The sequence below is a fragment of the Humulus lupulus genome, chromosome 7, assembly GCF_963169125.1.
Source record: "Humulus lupulus chromosome 7, drHumLupu1.1, whole genome shotgun sequence".
In the NCBI taxonomy this organism is placed as follows: domain Eukaryota; kingdom Viridiplantae; phylum Streptophyta; class Magnoliopsida; order Rosales; family Cannabaceae; genus Humulus; species Humulus lupulus.
In genome coordinates, this window is record NC_084799.1 from 125,211,083 (window position 1) to 125,238,142 (window position 27,060).

At 39.8% G+C, this 27,060-nt stretch overlaps 1 non-coding gene across 1 annotated transcript; it reads right to left on the reverse strand.

Annotated features, from left to right (window-relative positions):
• Positions 1 to 2,405: 2,405 nt before the first annotated feature.
• Positions 2,406 to 2,512, reverse strand: LOC133793331 (small nucleolar RNA R71). The gene has a single exon (XR_009874779.1). It is a non-coding gene; the product is annotated as a small nucleolar RNA R71 (small nucleolar RNA).
• Positions 2,513 to 27,060: the final 24,548 nt, after the last annotated feature.

Consider the following 27,060-nt stretch of genomic DNA (forward strand, 5'->3'; position numbering starts at 1 on the left):
GATCGCTTTAGAGTTTTTCTTTCATCTTTCATTTTTAATTATGTTTTATTTTAGTTTAACAGATGTTAATACTATGATTATGAACTAAGTTAATTGCTAGAGTTTTTAATGTAGTATCTTTATACTTTATTATTAGTTAATGCAATTTCTATTATTTCTTTTTCTTCATTGTGATCTAATCAATTTGTGCTTAATGAATGTGAATAATTTAACGTTGTTATTTGCATTACTTATGAATTTAATTCAAAATATGAAAGGTGAGAGTTAAATATGCTATAGTTGAATAGACACAGATTTCAATATAGGACGAGAGTACCAATATAGTTTGTGTAGCTTTTAGGATTTCTATTCTTAATGCATACCTTATGTTTGGAATTTATCACAGAGATGTAGAAAATTCGCATATAGGTTGAGAGATTTATATATACTAGTAAATCTGCTATCATAATAAAAGAAAGAATAATGAAAATTGTATTGATGAAATAATAAGGTTGATAGATGATGAAATTAAATACCCTTGCTTTACATCCATTGAATTGATTTTGCTTTTATTTGTTAATTGTTAGTTTTGTCAATTCTTGTTTCTGTTTAAAAATATTCTTGATTCTAAGTTTTATTAGCCAAATAGAATTAGAAAGTTAATTATTGGTAGTTAATAAACAATCTTTATAGGACGATACTCTAATTAACTCTATTATTACTTGTCTACAATTGTGTATACTTGCACATTGGAATTTTTGGGACATGCTTTTGGAGCCATTGCTAGGGAATCTTGCAATAAGAGGAAGAAAACATCTGCAATATTACCAGTGAATTATGAGATTGAAAGAACTTGTAGACAAAAGCGGAGGAATAAGAGGTTGGAGGTAAGGATGGCTGCAAACTAGAGTTGTAAATGTGGGTCAGTCCAGCCCACATTATCGTGCCTCCGAATAATTCGGGCCGGGCCCGTATTCAATTCGTGTCGGGTCGGGCTGACCCATTTTTGAAAGAGTAGGCCCAGCACGGCCCATGGGCCCGGCCCATGTCGTGTCGTGTCAAGCCCAAGTCGGGCCGGCCCACTATCCTTATTCGGGTCGGCCCACTTTCTATATTTGAGCCCAAATTTGGGCCCACTTTTAGGCCCATTTTATTATTGCCAAAAAATGTGAGGATGGGGAATTTAACCCTCTACCTCCTCTTTAACAATCAATGGACTTACCACCAATTCAAATACATTTCTTTGTTTAAATTATAGTTTTAGATATTTTTATATACTTTTTAATAATACTTTACACAAAATTATATCAAAGATAATTATTAGAATTTAAATACCTACTAATAAATGCTAAAAAATTTAACTCACAAATCTTAAAATAAATTAACATAATTATAAAAATATAAATATTGAGAAAAATAAGACTTATATTATCATTTTAATTTATAGATAATTGAAAAATAAAAATTTATTATCATTATTAATGTCAAAATATTGGGTTTTTTATCGTGTCGTGCTTTCAGGCTAGTTGGTTCGTGCTTTCGTGTTGTGCCTTCGGGCTTGTCGTGTCATGCCGTGCCAATTTTCAATTCGTGTCATGCCTGGCCCAAGCCCATATTTTTTTGTGTCGTGTCGTGCTCGTGCCTCCCGGGCTCGTGCCGGTTTCATGTCGTGCTAGAAAGCTCGGCCCGTATTTACAGCTCTACTGCAAACCAAGGGAATGCGGTAAATAATTTTTTGTGCTGTTTTCGGGGATTGATTTATTGATATCAAAATAAATAATTTCTATTCTAATTTGGTTGTTTTCTTTTTGTAATTCTAACCTAGTTTGTGCCTGAATTCTCTTATCTTAGGTAGTTTTGATTTATGCTACGAGGTAAAAAAACTACGATATTACTAGTGAATCCTGAGATTGAGTGAACTTGTAGACAGAATCAGAGGAATAAAAGGTTGGAGGCAAGGATGGCTGCAAACCAAGGGAATGCAATAAATAATGCCACCAATAATGCCGAAAGGGCAACGGCTGCAGAAGCTCAAGATCAAGCCCAAGACCAAGGGGCTCGAACTTTAAGAGATTATGTACTCCCAACTGTTACGGGAGTGCATTAATGCATCAGACACCCCACAGTTGTCGCTAACAATTTTGAGATCAAACCGGCAATACTACAAATGGTCCAGTCCATCGTTCAGTTTGGTGGATTGCCTACAGAGGACCCCAAACATGCACATAACTAAATTTATGTAGCTATGTGTAACTTTTAAGATGAATGGGGCGAGTGGCGATGCTATCAGATTGAGGTTGTTCCTATTCTCACTAAGGGAAATATCCAAGAGTTGGTTAAACTCTCTGCATGCCAACTCTATTAACACTTGGGAGGATCTAGCACAGAAGTTTCTCGCCAAGTTCTTTCCTCCATCGAAGGTTGCAAGATTGAGAGAAAAGATAAATAACTTCTTCTAGACTAATGAGGAATCATTATATGGTGCATGGGAAAGGTTTAAAGAATTTTTGAGGAAGTGTCCCCATCAAGAAATGGAGAAGTGGATGTTGGTCCACAATTTTTATAATGGGTTGTGCACTACTACACGCACCATCATTGATGCCGCAGTAGAAGGGGCATTCATGTGAAAGAGTGCTAATTGTTGGAAGAAATGGATATGAATAACTGCCAATTGGATGATGTGTGAGCTATTAGTAACAGAAAATTAGCTGGGATTTATGAACTTGATAATATCATAGTGTTAACTGCTCAAGTTGCCACCCTAACCAAGCAATTGCAGAAAAACAATATCTCAGCTCAAGCAATTCAGATGTTGACGGTGTGTGAAATGTGTGGAGGTTCTCATCCTTTTGAGTGTTGTATGGCAGCAGAGGTGGATAATGCTATCCCTATGGAGCAAGTGAATATACTCAGAAATTTTAATAGGCAAGCCAATAACCCTTTCTCCTACACTTACAACCCAGGGTGGAGGAATCACCCTAATTTTTCTTGGAAAAATAATTAGGGTGTTCAGCAGCCTTTCCAGCAGAGACAACAGTCATTCCAACAGCCTCCTCCAGCATATTATCAACCTCCAATTAGACCACAGCCTCCCCCTCAAGTGAAGCAAGTTAATGCGCAGTCTGATGTCTTGAACCAATTTATGACTGAGACAAGGTCGTCTATTCGGAATTTGGAGACTCAAATAGGTCAGTTGGCTAGCTTAATGACATTACCATGCTCAAGGGAACTTATTGAGCGCTACTAAAGTAAATCCTAAAGAGCAGTGCAATGCAATCTCTTTGAGAAGTGGAAAGATGATAGATGAACCTACATAAAAGTGATTTCTGAAGAAAAGGTGTCTGACAAAGAGAAGGAAGCGAGTGGGTCAAAGGTTACTAAGAACCATGAAAAGCATCCAGAAATAAGTATTGATCGTCATATCAAGATTCCCTATCCACAGAGGCTTCGAAAGAATAAGCTTGAGATGCAGTTTTCTAAGCTTTTAGATGTTTTCCAAAAGCTTCACATAAACATTCCTTTCGTTGAGGCAGTTGAACAAAATGCCGAGTTATGTGAAGTTTATGAAGGAAATTTTGTCGAAGAAAAGGAAACTAGAGGACTATGAGATAGTGGCACTTACTGAGGACTGTAGCGCATTACTCAAAAAGAAACTACCTCCCAAGCTTAAGGATCTTGGTAGTTTCACCATTCCTTGAACTATAGAAAATGTGGTTTTTGAGAAAGCACTCTGTGATTAAGGGGCAAGTGTGAATCTAATGCCTCTATCTTTCTATCAAAAACTGAAATTGTGGGAAGCGAGACCAACTACTGTGACACTTCAAATGGAAAATCGATTAGTCAAACATCCTCTTGGAGTGATTGAGAATATTCTAGTAAAGGTGGAAAAATTCATCTCCCTACAAATTTCATTATTCTGGACATGGAGGAAGATGTGAACATCCCAATTATTCTTGGAAGGCCATTTTTAGCTACCAGTAGGGCGTTATTGATGTTCAAAAGGGTGAGGCGAAGCTGGGGGTTCGAATAGAGGAGGTAACATTTAATGTTTTTGCAGTAACTAAAATTCCAACTTGTTGTAGATTTGATGTGGTGAAAAGACGGGGTGACGAGTTGGAAGTCCCTAACAAAAGGTCCATGGTTCAATGTGGTATGCGAACAATTTGCCATCGTCTAAAAAAGATCTATAGTGGGAAATCTCGATTGTTACATGAGCGGTAGAGAGTTCCAAAAATTTTCAATGTCAAGAAATGAGCATCCACTCATGACACTTTGGCACTCAAGGACTTGAGGGGTGGCTTGGATTTGAGTTGAATCTAATAAGGAAGTCAGCATCTGGCTAAATGATGTTAACGATAGCGAATTTGGGAGACATCCCAATGGTTTCTTTTAATTATTGTTAAGATTTTAGTTTTATTTCTGAATAATTTGAATTTTTGGGAACTAATTTTTGTTTTTATTCGCTTAGTTTAAAGTTTAATTTTATTATGTAATTTTTTTAGGTTCCTCTTGAATTGTGCAAATCATGAAAAAAAAAGGCTTAAAAAGGGGCCATTTCAGGGCATGCGGTGCAATCGCAGTAGTCCCACGACAAATAAGTGAAGTAGCTACACCGCATCAGACACCGTTGAAAACGACATTGAGGAGAGAGTAACGCAACCGTGCTACTTATAGCGCGATCGCACTCACCTGGTCAGAGTGTTTTTAAACACTCTAAAATATGATTTTTTTCAGTTTTTTTCTAACTTTTTTCTTCTTCTCCTTTTCTACAAGTCTCTTTCTTCTCCTCCATTGGGTCTAACTTTTAGCTCCATTTTGATAAGTTTCTCATTATTTTCTCCCCCATTGCTTCATTTCCTAATGCAAATTTAATCTACATTGTATGTTCTTTTTACTCTTTAGCCTTTACCATTGCATTTTTCTTGTGTTCAAAATGGTGGAATTCAAATTTTCATTAGAGTTTTGATGTATTCTTGTGATTAATCTCGAATTTCTTGTGGTTATTGTTGAAATTTTTCCTTATTTACCTTGGGTATTGAGACATATTAGAGATTTGTTTTAGGATTGCACATTGAACAAGTTTGGAGGAAATTTTGACCAAGAAATTTGGGCTTTTGAACTTCTTGATGTTTTGATGAAATTGGAATGAAATTGATGAACTTATTGTGATGCTTGTGGATTGTTGCTATCTATTTCTTTGATTTTCATTATAATTTGAGAGATTTTGCGTTTGGAAATTTCTAGGGCATGAAATTGGGGATTTGGTTCATTAGGATAAATAGATGAAATTAGTTGAAATTGATGTTCCTTTGAGTGTTTATTGATCATAAAAAGCTTGAATTTCATTGGGCATTGATTTAGTCTACCAATTGTGGTGTAATTTGAGTAATTTGCATTTTAGGTCATCAATTTGGGGTTTCTAAATTTCACTTGTAATTGACCTTGTTTTTTAATTTTGTGGTGATCTTTGATATTATTTCAACTTTCTTGGGAAGTTCAAGAACAATTGCCTAAATCTCAATATCCCGACATAGAGCCAACTGAACATACCTCTAGATTTACCAATGCAAGTGCTAAGTCTAGGTATAAATCACAAAAGTCTAGGAGTTTAATTCCAAAGAGGGGGTTCTCCACTAATGCTGAGGGAGAATTTACTGTTCCTAAAGAGTATGTATCTATTATTAATACCCATCATTGGAAGTATTTATGTTCCCGCCATTAATGTTGTGGTACCAATGTTTAGGGAAATCTATATCAATGCCTATGACCATGATTATACTTGGCATGCAAACGTTAGGGGGAAGATTGTTACTTTTGATAGAAAGGTCATTAATGATTTCTTTAGGTTGCCTACACATGACAATGATGATTATCAGGATCTAAAAAATAATTTGTGTGAGGAGAGTAATTGGGATACAATTTTGATTGCTTTGACTCCAGCTGGGAGTCAATGGACTTTCAATGGGATAGTTAGAATAAGTTTTCCCTTTAACTTTTTTACTAGAGAGAAAATTTTGGTTGAATTTCCTCTGTGTAAATCTGACACCTAGTAGTCATGTGAATACTGTGAATCCTAATAACGCAATATTACTTTATGTTGTTTTGACATGTATGTCTATAGATATTGGTAGGATTATAGCCTTACATATTCATTATGCATTGTTCACTCAAAATGTGGGGTTGTATTTTCCTAGTTTGATCACTAGTATTTGTTTGAAAGTCGGGGTTCAATTTGATGAGACTGAGGAGATTTTGACTCTTTTGTTTTATGATACTGTTCAGATTAACAAGACCAAAACATTTGGTTCTGCTAGTATTGCTTCTGCAAGTGGCATTTTTTCTCATGCTCGACCTAGACTGTAACACCCTACTAATCAAAGACCGTTACACTGTTTTTAAAATAGTGCTTAACTCGTTAAGCGAGTCATTTCAACTCAAAAGTGTAATTAGAATTAAAAAAGAGTTTATGTACTAAAAATTTTGATCAAAATTAATTAAACTTTTCATCAAAACTTTAAATATTTACATGGGAACCCACAAAAGGGTTTCACAAAGTATAATTACTTCCAAACATACAAAATAGTCGGTCTAAGCGACAAAGTTGGACTTAACCTAAGTCCCTCAAAATAACTCAACTGTGGCGGCCGAATATGTACGCGCCGCCCTAGAGCCATCCAACTTATGGCTGGTTGACTCTCCCCTTGCCCTTACTTGCACTATAGGGCACTCGTGAGCCAAGGCCCAGCAAGAAAAGTTCCACAAGGCATGCATAATAACCACAACATGTATATACAACAATTCGTATAATTAATAAATCATATCACATATATGTCAGTCATATAAATAATAATTCACATAACTTATAAGTCATAGCCACATATATTCAATAACCATATAGACATTCAACATTAACCATACCATGTAATTTGCATCACCAAGCACCATATGTACGGTCGATGCCTAGTAAAGTGTGTTTCACTGCACTAATCTTATGGTAATAACTGCATGCTCATAATAAAATCAGTTACCAACAAGCACATCAAACAAAGCATGCAACAAGGATACAAAAACCTAGCTTATTTCAATATTATATGGTCCAATGCCCGCTCTACGTGCAATGCCAACTTTTCGTACCTAGATTCCAGTAATAGCGGCAAAACAATCCAAGTGTGATCCCATTTAAGTCTAACCTAAACAAAATCAATCGAAATTGATTAACACCAAGCTTAGTTCATAATTTCGACTCCAAAATAATCACATCTAAACTTGACTTTGGTTCTAGGACTGTAGATTTTTTTACAAGCTTTCCAACCATATAAAGAACGCTCAAATCCGACGTCAGGATAAAAAGTAATGGTCTAATTACGAAACCAAAAAATCGTGACCTAAAATAGGGTTGGCGCTGCAGCGCCACTGAAGTTGGAGATCTTTTCAGAGCCTAAAAGATGTGCACTTGTGCCGCGACGCTCACCCATTTGAGTCGCGGCACCACTACAAAAAAAAATCCATAAATTTCTGCGTTTTCTTGCGATTTCTCAACTCAAACCGACCCCAATATGCCCCAAACTTGTACCCATCTCAAAAATTGTGTACCAAGCAAGTGTACACCTTAGAAAACATCCCATAACCATAACTAAATGTCCCAATCCAGATCCTAAATCAAAACTCCACCAACTAGGTCAAAACTCTCCATTTTTCCCAATTCAAAAATTCAAACTAATACCATATAAACTAGTTAAATTGAAAGCTGCAACTTGGATTATAATCTATTCCCAACACCAACACTCACATCTAACAATCTAGGATTCTCCAAATTTTGAAAATTCAAGCAAACCCTAAATTCCTCCCACAAGAATACCAAGATGAACAAGTAAAGAAAATTTGAGGAGTTTCTTGCCACTGTAATGAAATTTGAAAATCCTAGTGTGGTAATGGCTTGAGCAACTGCTAATACTTCTCTTTTGAAACCCAACTTTCTCCAATCACAATGAATCCACCAAAAATTGCCTAAGCTCAAGCTTAAGAGAAAAAGAGGAGAGACTAGAAAAAGAGAGAGTGTATCTTGAATGTGTAAGACCAACCTTCAGCATTTCATTTTCCTTTTTCTCTAAATATTTGGTCAAGAAACCATTTTACCCTTCCCATTACTTACCCCCTTAACAAACCTTAAGGGTAAAATAGTCATTAGCCTTTGATTCCCACTAAACCTCAAATTACACCTCTAATTCCCAATTTAATCCACCAAACATAAATATTTTCCCCAATTTATTTCACTTTATCAATAGTCCCAAAATATTAAAATTCCCAAAATACCCTTAGGCTCGCCCCGAGTTGGGAATTTTTCCTGTTGTGACTTTTCCGCTTAATCGCTCAAGCGAATTCACTCATGCTAAAAATCATAATTATATCCACATAATAATGTGATCTCAAGCACAAAGCACGCAGAAATTATAAAATATACCCTTAACAAGTGAAAATTTATAAAAATGCCCATTTCTAACAAAAGCAGGTCTTTAAACACATTTAATACACATAATCATCCATAATCAATCACATAACCATAATAAATCAATTAATTCACATATAATTATCCCATGTTCCCTCCCAGCACGCTAATCAAAGCACTAAATTCTGTTAGGAATTCTGGGACGCTACATAGACATCCTTGTCCCTCTACTTTGGAGGAGAGGATGAGTAGACTGGAGCTGAATTTCTCGGAGCATCATTTATGGAGCGTCAATATGATCCATTATCAACATGGGTATCACCAGGCATTCGCATCTCATTTCGGAATTGACACCAATTAATTGCCTCAGTTTCCACAACAACCGAACTTTGGCTATCCTCTCCCTCAGGGGGATGGTGGTGAGGGTCCTTCGTCGTGAGAAATACAAGTTTGTCAGGTAAGTTTCTTTTCCCTAGATTTTATTTAAACATTGGGGACAATGTTTAGGTTAATTTTGGGGGAAATGATTTATTTTTTATATATATTAGGTTGTTTGTTTGTGTTAGTCGTGTTGTCTTGTGTTAGTTGTGTTTTGTTTAGGTTGTTTAGAGTGTTGTTGAATCAAGTTGACAATGATTAGCCAATGACAATATGTTGAATGATTTTTTTGTATAAATTGAATGGAAATGAAACCTATAAAAATCTGTGTGCTTGGTTGAATATTTCTTTCCATTTTTTACTTGGATCTACTTAAATAATTGAGAGTTTTATCATGATTTTTAATCATTTTTTTGTGATTGAACAATATTTATGCTTGCTGAATTTTGAAAATGGAAATAAAATTTGAAAATATTGTTATCCTAGATGATACATGCTTAGGAAGATGATTTAGACAATTATTTGGAACAATTAAGCATTTCAAGCCAACATTGATGTATTAAATCCTTAGTTACCCATTTTTTAGCTTAATGTGAATCTTTTTATTGATTGACACTTATTTTGAGCCTATTTGAAACTTTTTTATTCTTATTTCCCTTTGATGTATACCATGAGCATATGAAAAGTGATTGGGGAATGGTTTGTAATACGGTTTATATTTCGAAGTTTGTGTCATTAGAAGAAAAAAAATTGAGAGAGAAAAATTATATTGAAAAAAAACTACACTCCAATTGAAAATATATATATAAAAAAAAGCTTGGGGAGTGTAGTTTCAATAGAGAATAATGAAAAAAAAAAGTCTATCAAAGAAAAAAAATTATGTTTATGAATTCTCTCTCAAAACAAGAAAGAATGGAAAATTTTGGATTGTTTTTTGGTTTGTAAGGTTGATAAAAAGTGGTTTGTTTGGTTTGTGTGCTTGTGGTGTAGTTGAGACTAAGTGAATATTTCATCTACCTTTATCTAAGTCATTCAATTATAAGCCATGAAAGTCATATTGACTTTTGAGCATGTGTTGTCTACATTAGTAAGTATAGCAATCTTATGAGATAATGATTGATTGTAATGAAAAAAAAAAATTGTAAGCATGAATTGATTCAAATGCATTTTATTTATTAATCATGATTAGGAGTGCTTTTATTTTTGTTTGGACCTAAGTACGACTGAAATTCTAAATTATTAGTTGATTTTCCTAAAGATTATATAAGCATGTTATTCATAATATTTTGAGGTTTAAATTTTTGTTGTTGGCTTGATTCATTTGTGTTGGTTGTTTTAGGTTTTTATGTGTTCTTTACTCAAGGGCGAGTAAATGGTAAGTTTGGGGGAGTTTGATAAACGAGTTTTAGACTTGTTTAAGTGTGTCTTTTTAGGTAGTATTTTAGTTAATTAGGGTTAATTTGTTCTATTTTACGCTTGTTTTGGTTTGTCTTTAGATTTTGAATAACTTGAAATGCTTTGGAACGAAAACATGTGAAAAATCGACAAAAAGACAAAATTATGTCAAAACTGGCGTTGTTTTAAGCAAGAGCGCAACCGCGCTGGGTGTCTGGGAAGCAAGGAATTCTGCAAATTTTAAATGAAGGGCATTTTGGCCATATCACTTGGGGGAAATGTAGTGTTTTATATTTTAATGCCATTTTCATTAGAATAACCTAGTTTTTCAAAGCCCTAGACTTGGGGAGAATGGTTAGATGCTTAGTGGAGAGGATTGGATCGCTTTAGAATTTTTCTTTCATATTTATTTTAAATTATGTTTTATTTTAGTTTAATGGATGTTAATACTATGATTATGAACTAAGTTAATTTCTAGGGTTCTTAATGTAGTTTCTTGATACTTTATTATTAGTTAATGCAATTTCTATGATTTCTTTTTTTTCATTGTGATCTATTCAATTTGTGCTTAATGAATGTGAATAATTTGACGTTGTTAATTTAATTCAAAATCTAAAAGGTGAGAGTTAAATATGCTATAGTTGAATAGACATATATTTTGATATAGGACGAGAGGACCTATATGGCTTGTGTAGCTTTTAGGATTTCTATTCTTAATGTCTGCCTTATGCTTGGAATTTATCACATAGATGTAGAAAATTCGCATATAGGTTGAGAGATTTATATATCTTAGTAAAAATATAGATTGCTTTAGTAAATCCGCTATCACAAAGAGAAAGAATAATGAAAAATGTATTGATGAAATAATAAAGTGGATATATGATGAAATTAAATACCCTAGCTTTACATCCATTGAATTAATTTTGCTTTTATTTGTTTTTGTTATTTGTTAATTGTTAGTTTTGTCAATTCTTGTTTCTGTTCTTGATATTCTTGAATCTAAGTTTTATTAGCCAAATAGAATTAGGAAGTTAATTATTGGTAGTTAATAAACAATCGCTTTGGAAAAATACTCTACTTAAATCTGTTGTCCGTGTTTTCGCCACTCGACACGTGGAAATTAGGAGTAATTAGCGACAAGGCAAGTCATTAAGTTCTCGGAGTGTGAACTCCTTGAGGAACCCAATCTTGCCAAGTTGTGGATGTCTCCAAGTGAGGTCGCACCCCAAGGTCTGTCCTCGAGACGAGGATGTCTCTAGGTGAGGCCACATCCCGAGTCAATCTTCAAGTCATGGATTTCTCCAAGTGAGGCCATGCCCCAAGGCTTGTCTTCAAGGCGAGGATGTCTTCAGGTGAGGCCACGTCTTGAGAGGTTCTCTTCACTTGCACATCTCTCACGTCTAGGATTCTGGTCATCAGACCTGGAATAGATGCTAGGTGTCAGTCACTGCGAGTATGAGCCACCAGAAGATCACCTGACAACTTTTTGTGAGCCTCGATTAGTGGTGTTGAGTTCGTACCATCGACAATCAACATTTCCCACAACGCCGCCTGACATGGGAAAATGTGTGTCGCACCCTGACAATCAGAGATATGTTCCCCATAAAGTTGGTACGCAACTTTCTGCAATGGGCCTTGTGCAATCCGCCTGGGTCCTAGTCTCAATTTAGTGCAGTCATTTTTGTATTAATTCAACATTAATACCCTAGAATGGGGGAATTTGTATTAATGATAGATGATTCATATTAGTGACCCCAGGCTCTATAAATAGGGTTGGGGTATCTCCTTGTAGGGGCTTGGATTTTTAGATAAAGAAATTCTGTAACTCAATGTAATATATACGTTGTCTGAGAACCACCATTGAAGCTTGCTCAAACAAGCTTCAAGCTCACTAAATATTAGAGACTCGTTGACTAGGGCTCTTTCATAGCCTGAACCAGCAAAATCCTTGTGTTCTTGTCTGTTATTGTCTTTAAGCTGTTAGATTAGGTTGATAGCGAAAAATGCATTCAACATTTTTGTGCTTTCATTGAGAGTTTGAAGAAATCTTGAAGAACATAGCCATGGTGACCAATCTGAGAAACGCACCAGACAAAGCAGCTCCTCTAACCGGAGTTGAAGGAGGAGAAAACAGTCGTCCACCACCACAGGACCTCCCTGAGATGGTGGAAGACTATGATGAAAATTCCAAGCACGATGGTGTAGACAAGGAGTATTATGAGGAGGATTATCATCAGCCTATGAATGCGGAGGAGACACCAAAAGTGGTGGCGCTTTGCGATTAGGTGGCCACTCAGCAGCAAAAACTCAACACTCAGGAGGGTAATATCGCCACCCTATAGGAGATGGTTAACGGCATGAGGTCTACTCTGGCAACCCAAGGGCTGCAAATGGACCCCCATGGCAAAGTACCAACTAGGCAGCCAGCCGGTGTGCTACCTGTGCACCCAGCTGGAGTGTCACCTGTCGACCCATCCAGTGAGCCTCCCGGGCACCTGGATGTTGTGGCGCAAGATCCATCAACTGGCATGCCTCCCTTGCACCCAGCTAAATTTGGAGCACCACCTATGCCACAAGATCGTGGCAAGGGTAAGGTTGATGACAACCCTGCTCCCAAGCAAAAGAAGGCTTGTTGGAACCTCGAAGACAACTAGGCCCCGAGGCCAGTTAGTAAGAGTAAAGGCCTAGGTGCCCGAGGACACTGCCAAGCCATCTACACCCGTGGAGCCCAGGGCATTTTGCCTAAGCGTGCCAATACATATCACGCGAGGCCTGGAGGTGGTGTCCCCCCAGCACCTCGCCATCACCATAGGAATAATGGTCATGGAGCCAATAGGCGAAACATCTTCGTTAACTGAGAACACAGCATCAACACCTCTGTTAATAATGAAAACATTGAGTCTGACAAAGAAACGGAGGTAGCATACCCCGAGAGCAATGGTGCATTCCGAGGCCAAACTGACCTACGAGATGGCATGAATGCTCATAGGTGTAACAAGGCTTTCGGGTGTGAACTCGAGTGGAAGGACCAGTCAGACCTCCGAGACAACCTCAACACCCAAAAGAGGGATATCCCGGCACAAAGTGAAAACCAAGATTGCAACCCCTTCCGCGTGGAATTAGAGAGCTTAAAATGGATAATGCTTAAAATGGCCCAACGACAGGGCCATAACTCTGACTCGAAGGACGAGGACGGGGAGCCATGTGCTCCTCACATTATAGAAGCCTCATTACCGCGAGGTTTTTCAGATGCCTGCCGTCACGTCCTATGATGGCAGTACAGATCCCAGCGACCAACTTTCAAAGTTCAATAGGTTGATGTCGGTGCATCGTGTCTCCGAAGATGCCAAGTGACATGTGTTCCCGTTAACCTTGACGGGACCAGCAGATGAATGGTTCAAGAAATACAGGTCGGGATCCATTCATTTGTTGCCCCATCTGTCATCTTCATTCCGAATAAAATTCATAGATGCTCAAAAGGTGAGCTTTGAAGTCAATGCTTTGGCCAACATATAGCAAGGACCCTTCGGGACCCTCAAAGCTTACATCAAGCGCTTCAAGGAGGAAGTTGCAAGGACCAAGTGGGACGACGACAGCTAGCAGTTAATGGCCTTACAAGCTGGCATCTGTGCGGGGTCCCCATTGTAGGATGACCTCCAGCGAAGAGGATGTCGAAGGCTCGACGGCTTCATTCGTTGAGCACAATAGTATATCCCTTGGGAAGACACCCAGATTGGAGCATTTGGGGGGCCATTCAACTTTCCTACTTCGACGATGCCAGGCCCCGTGGCTTCGAGGACCCAGTATCCACCCTACGCTCCTGTTCAACCAAGTATGACGGGAGTCTAGTCTAGTCCAATTGTCCCGCTGACTAGCTTTAGTGCCATACCACCCGCTGGTTTCAATGCACCTCCGATAGGATATGGAGCAGCACCCAGTGGATATAGTGCTTATCAGCCTGCATTCAGTGTTGGAGTTTTTGCTCCATCCTAGGCCACCACACCTAGCCGGACCCCCAGCAGCAGTAGACACGAGCGCAAAGGCAAGGACAGAAAGCCCAAGGGAAATGGGACAGTGCAGACGAGAAGTACGTCTCGCAGTACTCCGAGTACACTGACTTAGTGGACTCTCAGGAGAACATCTTTGTGTCCATAGAAAAAAACGTCCATTACCAGAAGCCATAACCCATTCGGAGAGACAAGGAAAGGCGAGATCCCAATAAGTTTTGTCGTTTTTCGTAACGATGTGGGGCACCACAAAAATGAGTGTCACCAACTCAAGGATGAGATCGAAAACCTAATCAAACTGGGACACCTCTGCCAATATGCTCAGAATGGAGCATGCCAGGCTCAAGCCCCGGCTGTGGGAACACCCGCACAGCCCGCAGCCCCCCAGGCTCCGAGTACGGTGCTCACAGCTTCGCAACAGCAGATAGTCCACGAACCTTCCTCAGTGAATAGGTGTGTGGGGATCATTTTTGGAGGACCCCACTTGGGGGGCACCTCTCGAGGCTCACAGAATAGGTATGCGCGGGCCTTAAACCATGACGATGAAGTGTTGGCATTAGCTCAATTACCAGCCCAGATGCCAAGGAAAACCAATGTAACGTCTCAAATTTTCTAATAAGGCTTAGTGCCTTGATTAGCATGCTGGGAGGGCAATAATTTATTCAATTATGTTAATACGTGTATTGAATGATTGTGTGATTAGAGATGCATGTGTTAGGTGAATTAAATATGCATGTGGGCCCAATTTGGTTATTAGGGGCATATTTGTAATGTTAGCTCGTTGAGGGCATAAATGAAATATACATGTGTGTTGTGATTAATACCATGAGATCGTGGTGATATATTTGTAATGTGTAATCTGAGATGGTCCTAGGGAGCATATTAGCGAAATAGTCACAATGGGGTCGAGTACCCGGCTCGAGGGAGCCTAGGGGTATTATGGGAACAAAGTACGTATTGGGGATTACCGGGTAACGGGTAGTAATTTAGTGATTATTTGGGCATGTCGAGATTAAAATGAGGATTTATAGGAACAATCAAGGAACTAGCGGGAATGTGGCAAAAGACAATTTTTCCCTTGGTGGTGGTAGAAAGGGGTAAGGATAAGTTAGGGGTATTTTTGTCTTTTGTTCTATAGGATAGACACAGCTAGGCCTTGAGGGTTCTATGGAATAAACCATAAATTAGAAAACATCCCCACTAGCTTCCTTTCCTCTCAGTCACGTTTTTCTCTCTCTCAAGGCTAAGGAAGGATTTTTTTTTCTGTTGAACTCAAAGGGGAAAATCTTTGGAATTTAAGGGATTGGGGCAGAGGATTGAGGTTGTTAACTGGAAGTGTTGGAGAGCTAGCTTAGGTCGAATTATCTCAGAGGTAAGATTCAAAACAAGTTCCTTTACTAAATTCTTAGTTTACTTTCAGTGCTTTAAGGTTTTGAATTTAAGTGTTTAGGCTTAGGCTATAATTGGGGTATTAGTTAGGTTTTTGGGGTACTTGTATAAGAGTTCTAGGCTAAATTCTAGGTATAAGGTATGAAATTGGTGAGTTTCATGGAGGTTAGTTCGTAAAATACATGAGGAATTATGGGTTTTGGGGTTCGCGTCGCGGCCCTGTTCTTCAGGTGTCGTGGCACGTGTGTGTGAAGAGGCCTAGGAAGCCTTTGAGTTTGCCCAGGCACAGGCGTGGTGCGATGTAGCCCTTGTCCTTCAGCAGAGAGAGTCATGCTCTCTGCCTTGCAGCGGGTCGTGGCTCTGGGGGGTGGGTTGTAGATCAAATTAGGAAAAGAGGCAATTGAAGGTTTTAAGCTTAGGAACCCAAATGTTAAGGCTCGGGAAGGATTCTACTACCCAATTTAATAGAATTTGAGAACTCGAATGCTAGTATTTTAATCCAAAGCTTTTAATTGATTAGGGATTGATGGATATCTAATTATTATGGTGTTGTGACTAAGTTTTATCGCTCATGCTCGGGATTAGGAATCTTACTCGGGATCGCTTTGGATTGTCAGCTCGGGACACGAGGTAAGAGAACTGTTTGTGCCTATAGAGTTATGTGGTGTGTAGTGTTGTGTGTATTGTGACTAATCGGAAAGCGCCGGAAGCAGCAAGAGCTAGGAGCAACAAGTGCTGGAAACGACAAGAGCCCGGAGTGGGCCGGGATCGGTGTTAAGCATGCTGAATACAAGTCGCTAGGGCGAGACCCTCTAAGGGTGTTGTACAGACCCATTCGGTTAAGACCGCGGACCCGGTGCCTGAAATCACACCCCGAGCGGAAGAGGTCGCTGCTGTGCTATTATGATGTTGTGCTTATGTGTTGTTATATAACTATGATGTCATGCCATTGTGTTTATGTGTTGTTATACTGATATGAGGTGATGTTGTTGTGTTGTTGTGTTGTTGTGCCATCGTGTATCCCAATAACAATTTGTAGATTGTTTATTGTCTTTGACAAAGTATTTATGTGTTGCGATAAATTATTGTATGTTGTGCTTTGAGGTTCTCTTGCTGGGCTTCTGCTCACGGGTGCTATGTGGTGCAGGTAAGGGCAAGAAAAAGGTTGATCAACCATGAGTTGGAGGGCCTAGAGCGGTGCGTACATGTTTAGCCTACTTGGTTGCCACGGCTAGGGTATTTTGAGCAGCATGTTATAAATGTTGATTTCATCGCTTAGGTCAACTGTAAAGTAACTTCTTGAGTTTTAAATATGTCTCTAAACAGTATTTTGGGATCCCAATGTAACCTTTTCATGATTTAAATGAATGGCCAACCTTTGACACCCAAAATCTTATTTAAATGAGTTTTCATTTTAATTAACCACACTTTTTGGTCTAATACCTCAATTAGCGAGCTAATGGCACATTTTAAAATCACATGGTAACGGCTTTAAGGGAAGTAGGGTATTACAATCGATCAAGTCATAACATTCTCCGAGGATGACGCTCGAAGAGTACACTTTCCACACCACGATCCTTTGGTGATCAAAAGCCAGCTTTCCAATAAAAATGGTGGCTCAGATCCTGGTGGACAATGGTAGTTCAGTGAACTACCTGTTCAAGTCAACCTTTAAGAAGATCGGGTTGACCACAATTGACTTGTCCCCGTGCACCTGGACTCTATATGGGTTCTCAGGGGAAGATCTCATACCAATGGGCCAGATCAAGCTGCCCATGATACTTAGAGAAATGCCTCTCCAAGATTTTAAGTACTGCACCTTTGTGGTGGTGGATTGCTCCTCGGTGTATAACGCCATCTTGGGGCGTATGGCGTTAGTGGAGTTCGGGGCAGCCACCTCCATTCGGCTCCTATGCATGAAGTTCCCCACGAAGTTAGGAATTGGAACACTCCGGGAGACCAAAAAGAGGTGAGGCAATGCTACAATGTGTCCCTTAAGCAAACAGTAATGGTAGTTATGGAGGTGGCCCCCGAGCAGCCTCTTCCCGAGGAGGTGAAGGTGGAGGTGCAGACTGTTCGGGTTGATGAAATAAATGAATTGGATCCGCGGGTTTAGGAAGAGAGGGCTATTGAGCCGATGGAGGAATTCGAGGAAGTGGCCCTCGATGCCTCTGTCCTCAAAAGGAAGACCAAGGTTGGGAAGAATCTTAAGGCAGAAGTCTGAGAAGAACTGGTCAGCTTTCTCTGGGAAAATCCGAATGTTTCTGCCTGGTCTCACTCTGACATGATGGGCATTGACCCGAACATCATTTGTCATGCCTTGAATGTCGATCCCAACGTCACTCCAATTCAGCAGAAGTGGATAACGTTTGACCAGACTAGAGCGGAAGCCTTAAAGGTGAAGGTTGACAAGCTACTCACATACAGATTCATTTGAGATGCCCAATAACCCAAGTAGGTATCCAATCCGGTCCTCATGCCCAAGCAAAATGGCACCTAGAAGACCTACATAGACTTGTCTAACCTCAACAAGGATTTCCCTAAATATTGTTTCCCGCTTCCACAAATAGATCAGATGGTAGATGCCATCTCCGGGTATGAGCTATTGTCCTTTATGGACAAGTACTCGGGCTATAACCAGATTTCCATGCATGTCGAAGATCAAGAATACACCATCTTCCGAACTGATAAAGGAGTCTACTGCTATAAAGTGATGCCCTTCGGGCTGAAGAATGTTGGTGCCCTCTACTAAAGGCTCGTGACCCATATGTTCAAGGAACGGTTAGGATGGAACATGGAGGTTTATGTAGAGGACATGTTGGTCAAGTCTAGAATAGCCCCCGACCACGTAAAGGAACTAGCAGAAGTGTTTTTAGTACTTCGTAGGTTTGGGATGAAACTGAATCCCCAAAAGTGCACTTTTGGAGTCGCCTTCGGGAAGTTCCTGGGAATTATTGTTAGTGCTCGAGCGATATAGGCAAACCCTGAGAAGATTAAAGCCCTGGTCGATATGCCATCCCCTCAAAATCATAAGGATGTTTAGAGCCTCACCGGGAGGATAGCTGCCCTAAGTCACTTTGTTTCCAATGCAACTGACAAGTTTATCCCATTCTTCAACATAATATGAGGAGGTCAGAGGTTTGAATGGACGGGGGAGTGTGAACAGGCGTTCCAACATCTAAAGGTGCACATGGAAAACCCACCTATCTTGTCAAAGCCCGTACACAGAGAGCCCCTCCTGCTCTACATTGTTGTCTCAGAGAATGCCATCAGTGCCGCCTTAGTACGCAAGGAAGGTCGCATCCAACACCTCGTGTACTATGTAAGCAAAAGACTCCTCGGAGTGGAGTCCAGATACCCGCTGATGGAGAAGCTGACCTTTTGCCTAATGGTAGCTTCTCAGAAGTTAAAGTCCTATTTCCAGGCGCATCCCATCAAGGTCCTGACGAATCACCCCTTACAACAGGTCCTCCAAAAGTTTGAGTCCTCCGAGAGGCTCCTAAAGTGGTCAGTCGAACTTAGTCAGTTTGACACCACCTATCATCAGAAGACTTCCATAAAGGGGCAAGCACCAGCAGATTTCATTGCCAAGTGCACCAGAAACCACAACATACATGGGGATGCCCCGGTGGTTGGGCCCACATAGAAGCTATTTGTAGATGGACCGTCCAATGAAAATGGTGCCGGAGCAGGCCTCATTTTGGTATTCCCTGAGGGGCACAGGATTCATAGCGCTCTGATATTTAGGTTTGACGTCTCAAATAATGAAGCAGAGTATGAGGCACTCATTCTGGGCTGCGGGTAGCACTTGAGCTCAAGGCCGAGGGCCTCAAGATTTTCAATTACTCAGAGCTTGTAGTTAATCAGGTACTCGGGGAATACCAGGCCAGTGGGACAAAAATGGCCACTTACTTGGCGAAGACCCAAGAAATATTACACATCTTCAAAAAATTCACCATTCAACAAATACCATGGGAGCATAACTCTAACGCTGATGCCCTGGCCAAGCTTGCAACCACAAAGGATATTGAACTAATTCGTGTAGTCCACATTGATCACTTGGCTGCTCCGAGCATCTCAGCTCCCGAGGAAGTAGAAGCAGTCCAACCCTAGGACAGTTGGATGGAGCCCATAGTGAAATATCTTGTCTCTGGTGAGTTACCGCGGGACAATAAATTAGCTCGGAAGCTGCTTTACCAGACACCTCGGTATGTCATCATGGACAGCAGACTGTACAGACAAGGATATTTGTTCCCTTGCTTCGATGTGTGTCCAAGCAAGAAGCCGATTTGATACTTCAAGAAGTGTATGAGGGCTTTTGCAGGGACCGGGCTGGGGGGTAGAGCCTCACCAAGAATATCTTGAGAAAAGGATACTTTTGGCCCACCATGAATGAAGACGCGATGGACTATGTCAAGAAGTGTGACAAATGCCAGTGCCTCGCCAATATACCTCGATCTCCTCCAAATGAGCTCACCTAGATAACTAGTCATTGACCATTTGCAGTCTGGGGCATTGACCTTATCGGGTCACTACCCACGGGAAAAGGAGGAGTGAAGTATGCAATTGTGGTAGTCGATTACTTCAGGAAGTGGGTCAAGGTCGAGCCACTAGTTACAATCACTTCTAAGAAGGCACTGAACTTTGTCATCAAGAACATCATTTGCTGCTACGGGCTCCCGAGGAAAATAGTCTCTGACAATGGCTTGCAGTTTGACAGTGAGGTGTTCACGGACTTCTATCGGCAGCACGGAGTTATGAAGAGCTCTTCCTCTGTCGCCCACCCGCAGGAAAATGGGCAGGTGGAAGCAGTCGACAAGACGCTCAAAGCCATCTTGAAGAATAGGCTTGAATAGGCAAAAGGCACTTTGCTCGAGGAGCTGCCTAGGGCATTGTGGAGTTACCGCACCACTGCCAGGACTTCCACTAGCCACTCACCATTCTCTATGGCCTATGGGTATGAGGCCATGCTCCTGGTTGAGGCAGCAATCTCCACACACCGACGAGATATGTATGACCTGACCACAAACCACATTTTACTCTGAGAGTCCATGGACCTTGTGAGGAGCTCCGTGAAGCTTCTCAATTTCGAGTAGCATCTTACCAATAGAAAGTAGCCAGATACTTCAACTCTAAAGTGAAGGATAGAAAGTTTGGGGTCAGAGATCTGGTGTTGCGAAAAGTCTTCTTAGCCACCCAAACCACGGTGCGTGAGTGTTGAGACCTAACTGGGAGGAGCCATAACAAGTCGAGAGTTTTTTATGTCCGGGGACATACAAGTTAGCCCGACGGAATTGGGAATTAATACCCCATGCCTAGAATGTCAAGCATCTGCACCAGTATTACCAGTGATATTAGCAGTAAATTTATTGATTTTGTAATCTCCTCGTAGCCTCCAGGCACAATTAATTGAAACCGTGTAGACAAAACACGGTAAAAAAATTTAAGATTCTGCTTATATTTGTTATTTTCCTTTATTCTGTATGTACTACTCATAGAGCACCCGCTCGCTGGCCTAGACAAGTGCACGCGGACTAGTCTCCCATCTCTTGGGGGCATGGAGTTAGGGAAACCTCGCAGAGTACCATGCCTCAAGGAGGATGACCTAGGAAACTAAGCTTGTCAAAAGCAGAGAGCCTAGTGTCAATACCCCGAGAATAGTAAAACCTAGGAAACTAAGAAGTCTCAAGTCCACAACTTAAGAAACTAAGCTTGTTAAAAGCGGAGTCGGCTTAGCGTCTAGAGACTGAAGACTAAGAATCCTAGTAGCCCAAGAACGGACTTAGGTCACCTCCCGTGGGCATTGCGCCTAAGGAGCACTGACCAACTCCATTGATCTCGAGATGTGAACAGAAGACCAAGTCCTTTGTACTCGATCCTAAGGCATGGACTTGGGTTACCTCCTGTGGACACTTGGCCTGAGGAGCACTGACCAAGTCCCCCAGTAAACTGCAAGCAAAAATAGCATTGGGAAGTCGATTAATTTGGGAAGCTAAGCTAGTCGACAAGTGAAGGGTCCCTAATGTCATGAGACCCCATAGCTAACTGGCCTGGGAAATACCCAATGCCAAAGTTAGTCGATGATTGGATTTAGCATATTCTCCTAAGGATAGCACGCGCCCGAGGAGTAGTAACCAAATCCCAATCCTCGAGATGTGAACGGAAGCCTGAGTCGTCCGTACTTGGGCACAAGCCTAATTTGACTAAGACTTAAGTAGAATACTTTGCGGGACCTTGCATTAATTGCCCCAAAATAACCCGAGAATGGACTTAGGATTATCTTCCATGGATTTCGTGCCTGAAAAGTAATAACCTAGTCCCTCAATCTCGAGATGCGAATTAGGGCCAGAGTCACTTGCACTCAGAGTCAAGAATCGACCCTAAGGGTAAAAAACCCAAGTAGCGCGAGAATGGACTTAGGTCACCTCCCGTGGACATTGAGCACGGGGAGTAATGTACTAGTCCTATGATCTCGAGATGCGAATGAAAGCCCAAGTCATTGGAACTCAGAGCTAGACCTTGAGTGCTAAAACTTGAGTGTCGCAAAAAAACGTAGTCTAAGGGTTGGGAACTCAATTACCTGAACTTAGGATGATGAGTTCACGACTTCCACATGATTAGGTCCTAGGTTGTTTACTCGAGGGGCAAATCTAAAGGCCCAAGCTGACCCACTAGTGACCATGTACCCAGGGGGAAGGTAGCTTAGTGCGAATGACCTCATAGGGACCCGAGTCGTTGGGACTCGGTAACACAGGAAGACATTAAAGTTACTTTAAAGGAAATCAAGCTTGGAAGACAACACTAAATGTCCTAAGCGTCGAGCACTAAGGTGAAACCCTACAGTGCAAACAGACCTCCTCAAAGCATGAGTCGTTGAAACTCGAACGTGTAGGATAGTCAATTGCCCTCACTTGAACCTGCATCAAAGTTACTCTTAGGACCACGATCCTAAAAATAAACAATAAATGCATAAGCATCTAGACACTAGCAAGAAGATCCTCAAGCTCTAAGTACCGCAGGCTAGTCCCGTCCTGAGTCATTGGAACTCAAGGACGTAGGGTTGTGTCAAGTGTCACTTGACTTCGCATTAAAGTTACTCTCGATGACCATGAGCCTACAGAGCAACACTAAATGCCTTGTCTAAGTACTAACAAAAGTCGATAAAGACTCGAGTCTTCAAGACTTGAGCACAAGACCTATGTCGGTGACTTAGGACTCTCGTGAGTTACGTTATGTTGAGTTGAATAAACAAATTCCAAGTAGCCTATTTACTACGTGTTAATTCGATAATAATAGTATAAGCATGGAAATAAAGTAGTGCAAGCTGCATATGTTTAAATGGAAAAATAATTACAATAATGCTCGGGTGCTCGAGCGTTGATTGTCTATACCCCAATAAATTATGCCACGTAGGCCTACATAGCTAAAAATGTATTATACAAAACAAATGTAGAGTCCAAGAACTTTACTTAGCTAGTTAGATAGTAATATAATAGTAATAGTAGTAGTATTTTTATGACTGTGGACTTTGGTTCAGACCGGGATTTATTTGGACACTCATAGTAACACTTGTAGATTTTCTAAGTTTAACCTACAGTTTAAGAATATTTATTTTAACCTAAGGTCTGATTAATATGACTGATATTGGTGGTGATAAATATTATATTATAAGGTTTAGATAGACCCAATAAGAAAGTAACACTTGTCATGTGTATGTTTAATAATAATTAAGTATATTCGAGGAATAAGTTTATTAAGAGTAATATTTGAATATCCTATGGTCTATCAGCAGCTTTGAAAATGTTAGGGGACTTAGTCAAGGTTGTTTACTCAATTCAAATTAAGCTAAAATTGTGTAATTTTGTGTTTAAGCATTCAGCGTATGTCGATATATCGCAACTATAGGGGGCGATATATCGCAGTACGGGGATACGAAAAACACGAAACTTCGCACGATTGCCTCGGGCATGCTGGCCCAGGCGATATATCGCCTCCTTCAGGGCATTTTGAAAGTTTTTTAAAATTTTCTCAATTCAAATCTTTAACCTCTTGATAAGTCCAGCATCTTTCTAATCGAGTCTTCAGCCTCTGCTGAACGATAATTCAAATATTTTTCACTTAAAAAGCCATTATTTTTATTCAAGTTAAATGAAGATCTTTTCATTCATAAACTCTATAAATAGGACCTAGTACCCAGCCATTTATTCATTCATCAAACTAAGTTCAGAGGCTGCAAGTTGCTAGATTATTGTGAGAGTGTAAACACTTGGGTTGTGGATTATAAGCTTGATCATTATAAGCTTACCAAACACTTGGGAAGTAAGGTTTATAGCACATTTCGGTTCAAGGTTTAGATTGGTCATAGAAACATTCAAGGTATTCCAAACTCTAGCTCATTTGGTATTATTTCTTTTTAAGTTCTTGTAGTTTTCTATTCAGCAGCCTAACTTTATTCTTTATTCTTGGATAGGAAATCTAAGATCTTGAACATAAGGTTTTTGGTAAGTATATTCTTAATGGTATAGTTCTTCCATTCTTTTCATCTCATTCTCTTTAATATACTCACCCTTCCATTTATGGTTTTTAGGAGTGTTCCAAAGTCCCAAAACTGTTCTCATATCCCGGTATTTTTGGTAAGGAAAATAGGATAGGATTTATGTGTTATATGATTTATATGTTATGATAAATGTTATCTTATGATTATGTGTTATGTAATATGCTATAATATGTATAATTGTAGACTTGGGCATATGACCCGTACAACTAACAAGCCACAATAAATTATGGGCATATGACTTGCTTGGCTAGCAAGCCCCACTAATCTAATGGGCATATGACTTGTTTAGTTTATGGGACCCCAAGTAATAATGGCCATTATAGTATGTATGCGATATATGTGTTATGATATGTTTTATGTTACATTATGAAATTTATGTATATGGTTTATATGTTAGATTTTCCTTGATGGGCATTAGGCTCACTCCTTTTATGTTTATATGTGCAGGAAAATAGCTTTGATGGCGGGAAAGGTTCTTGGTAGTTTGGGCATGTGTATTGAGGCAGAATGGAATCGAAGGGCCGAGAGTTCGATTCGAGGATGAAGTTTCTTTACTTATGGTTTTATGTGTATTTTTCCGCACTTTATTATGTAATCCCTTTTAATTACAATTATGTTATGTTTTGATTTTAAAACAATGGGATCTCATATCCTACTTTAAATTTTATGTAAGTTTAACATTTATTTTTACAGGTTTTTAATAAAGTTATGATCATTTCACTTGTAAGTTTTATTAAGGATTAGTGTCTATGGATAGTTTTTGTTAATGGTCCAAAGTCTAGAGTAGTTGGGTCATTACAGTTGGTATCAGAGCAACGGTTCCTTCGCATGAAGTTCTCCTCGATACACATACTCAAAGCTCCGAATTTGACTGCCAAGTAAGTATTTAAGTTATAGTTATTTTGCTTATGTGTATAGCTAACGATTTTTAGCATTTATGTTTTCAGTTAAGTATGAACAGAGCATTAACCAATGAGGATATCTGAGCCATCAAGGCTTTAAAAAGAATAAGGGAACCAAGAAACACTGTAGGAGCACTAGAAAGAATCACTCGAAGACTGCTTTTGTTCCACAAAGAAATAGGTCACCTTCAAGAATCTAAGCAAATTATGATGAGAGCAACGGAACAATATGTATTAGTAATTAGACTGTTTAGAGATTTTCATCCTGTAATAGCAGCCTTAGAGGAAATATGGGAAACAGTGGATGATGAAGACGAACTGCCAGCGACAATGCGATATTATTTTCTCTTAGTTAGGTTCACTGCAAAATCAGAATTTCAGTTTACAAATGAGCAAAAACGTAGGATTTTTACAAACCTTCCTAGAGGAAATTTTGAGGCACATGATAATGAAGATTATGAAGAACTAGATGATGATATGCTAGATGAAGGATCGGATGTAGAAGATCCTGATTTTTAGAATAGTTAGTTTTTCATTGTTTGTTTTATTTATTTCTTTGTTTTATGGTTGTAATAAGTGAAAAACTATTTTCCAAATTAATACCATGTTATTTTGTTATCATGTATGAGTTTGATTTTATTTTCGCAATCATAATAAATAATAAATAAAATAAATAATGACTAAGTTCGGTGAGGGTGGATACAAATCAATGAACCAAGTTTCTATATTGAGAGTTAGGGGGCCATAGTAGTGGGAACGATTTTACTGATCCCAGTCCTCCCTCAATATAGTTAACTTTGGAACAAAGATGAGTTTCGAGCCTGAGAATTAAGTCATATAGGATAATTAGAAACAAACTTAGAAAATAAAGATGGCTAGTTTTTCTAAGTATAGAAACCCACTCTAATAAATAAAGAAGACTTATAAAATTTTCATAAGAAATCATAATCAATAGGTTTGAGATATGTTTGTTTTAGAATAAGTTTTGCCTTAGAGCCTATTACGTAAAGTTCTAACATGTTTCTTTTAACTATTAGAACTCTGCTACGATGTCGCTTCGAAGATCTGCACGCACCAACGAAAATGCCTCCAACGCTGTTCCAGCAAGCAATGAAGCCCCTCCAGTTCGCAGAAGGGGAGTGCGTACTACTGCTAGCTACAACGCCCCGGCACCGCCAGCTAACAACACTACGGAGATTGCCAGACTGCGACAACAAGTAGAGGAACTTTTGCGACAGCAACAACAACAGACTCAGACTCAGCCTCCGCCTCAGACGCAGCCGCAACCACAGCAAATAGCCTCAGCACCCTAACAAGTTGGTCCATATGGGGGATGGCAAGTGACGAACTACGCACCGTATCCAGTACAGAATATGGAGCCAGTGTATGAGAGGTTCCGCAAACAGCACGCTCCAAACTTCGAAGGGACTACAAACCCCTTTGAGGCAGAAGAGTGGCTAAGGAATGTGGAGCCAATTCTGACGCACATGAATCTCAGTAATGCGGACCGTATATCCTGCGTCTCGTCATTGCTCAAGAAGGATGTCAGGATATGGTGGGACTTGGTCCAGCAATCGCATGATGTTGCCACCATGACATGGACTCGATTTGTGGAGCTGTTCCACAAGAAGTACTACTATTCAGCTGTACTCGCTTCAAGAGTTGAGGAGTTTGCCAACTTGAAGCAAGGAAATTTATCGGTGGCAGAGTATGCTCGTCAGTTCGACCGCTTAGCTAAGTTCGCATCTGAGATGATTCCAATAGATTTTCTGAGGGTAAACAAGTTTGTTAGAGGACTTCGACCGAAGATAGAGATGGAGGTTAAGCTAGCAAACCCGGGAAATACTACATATGTCGACGTTCTTGAGACGGCAATAGAAGTAGAGAGGTTGCAGACTAATGTAAGTAAAGAGGAAGCTAGTAAGCCTGAACTTAGACAGCAGAGTCAACCTCAGACCAGTCGAAACAGCAACTATAATGGCAACAATCAGTCAGGCAACAACGGTA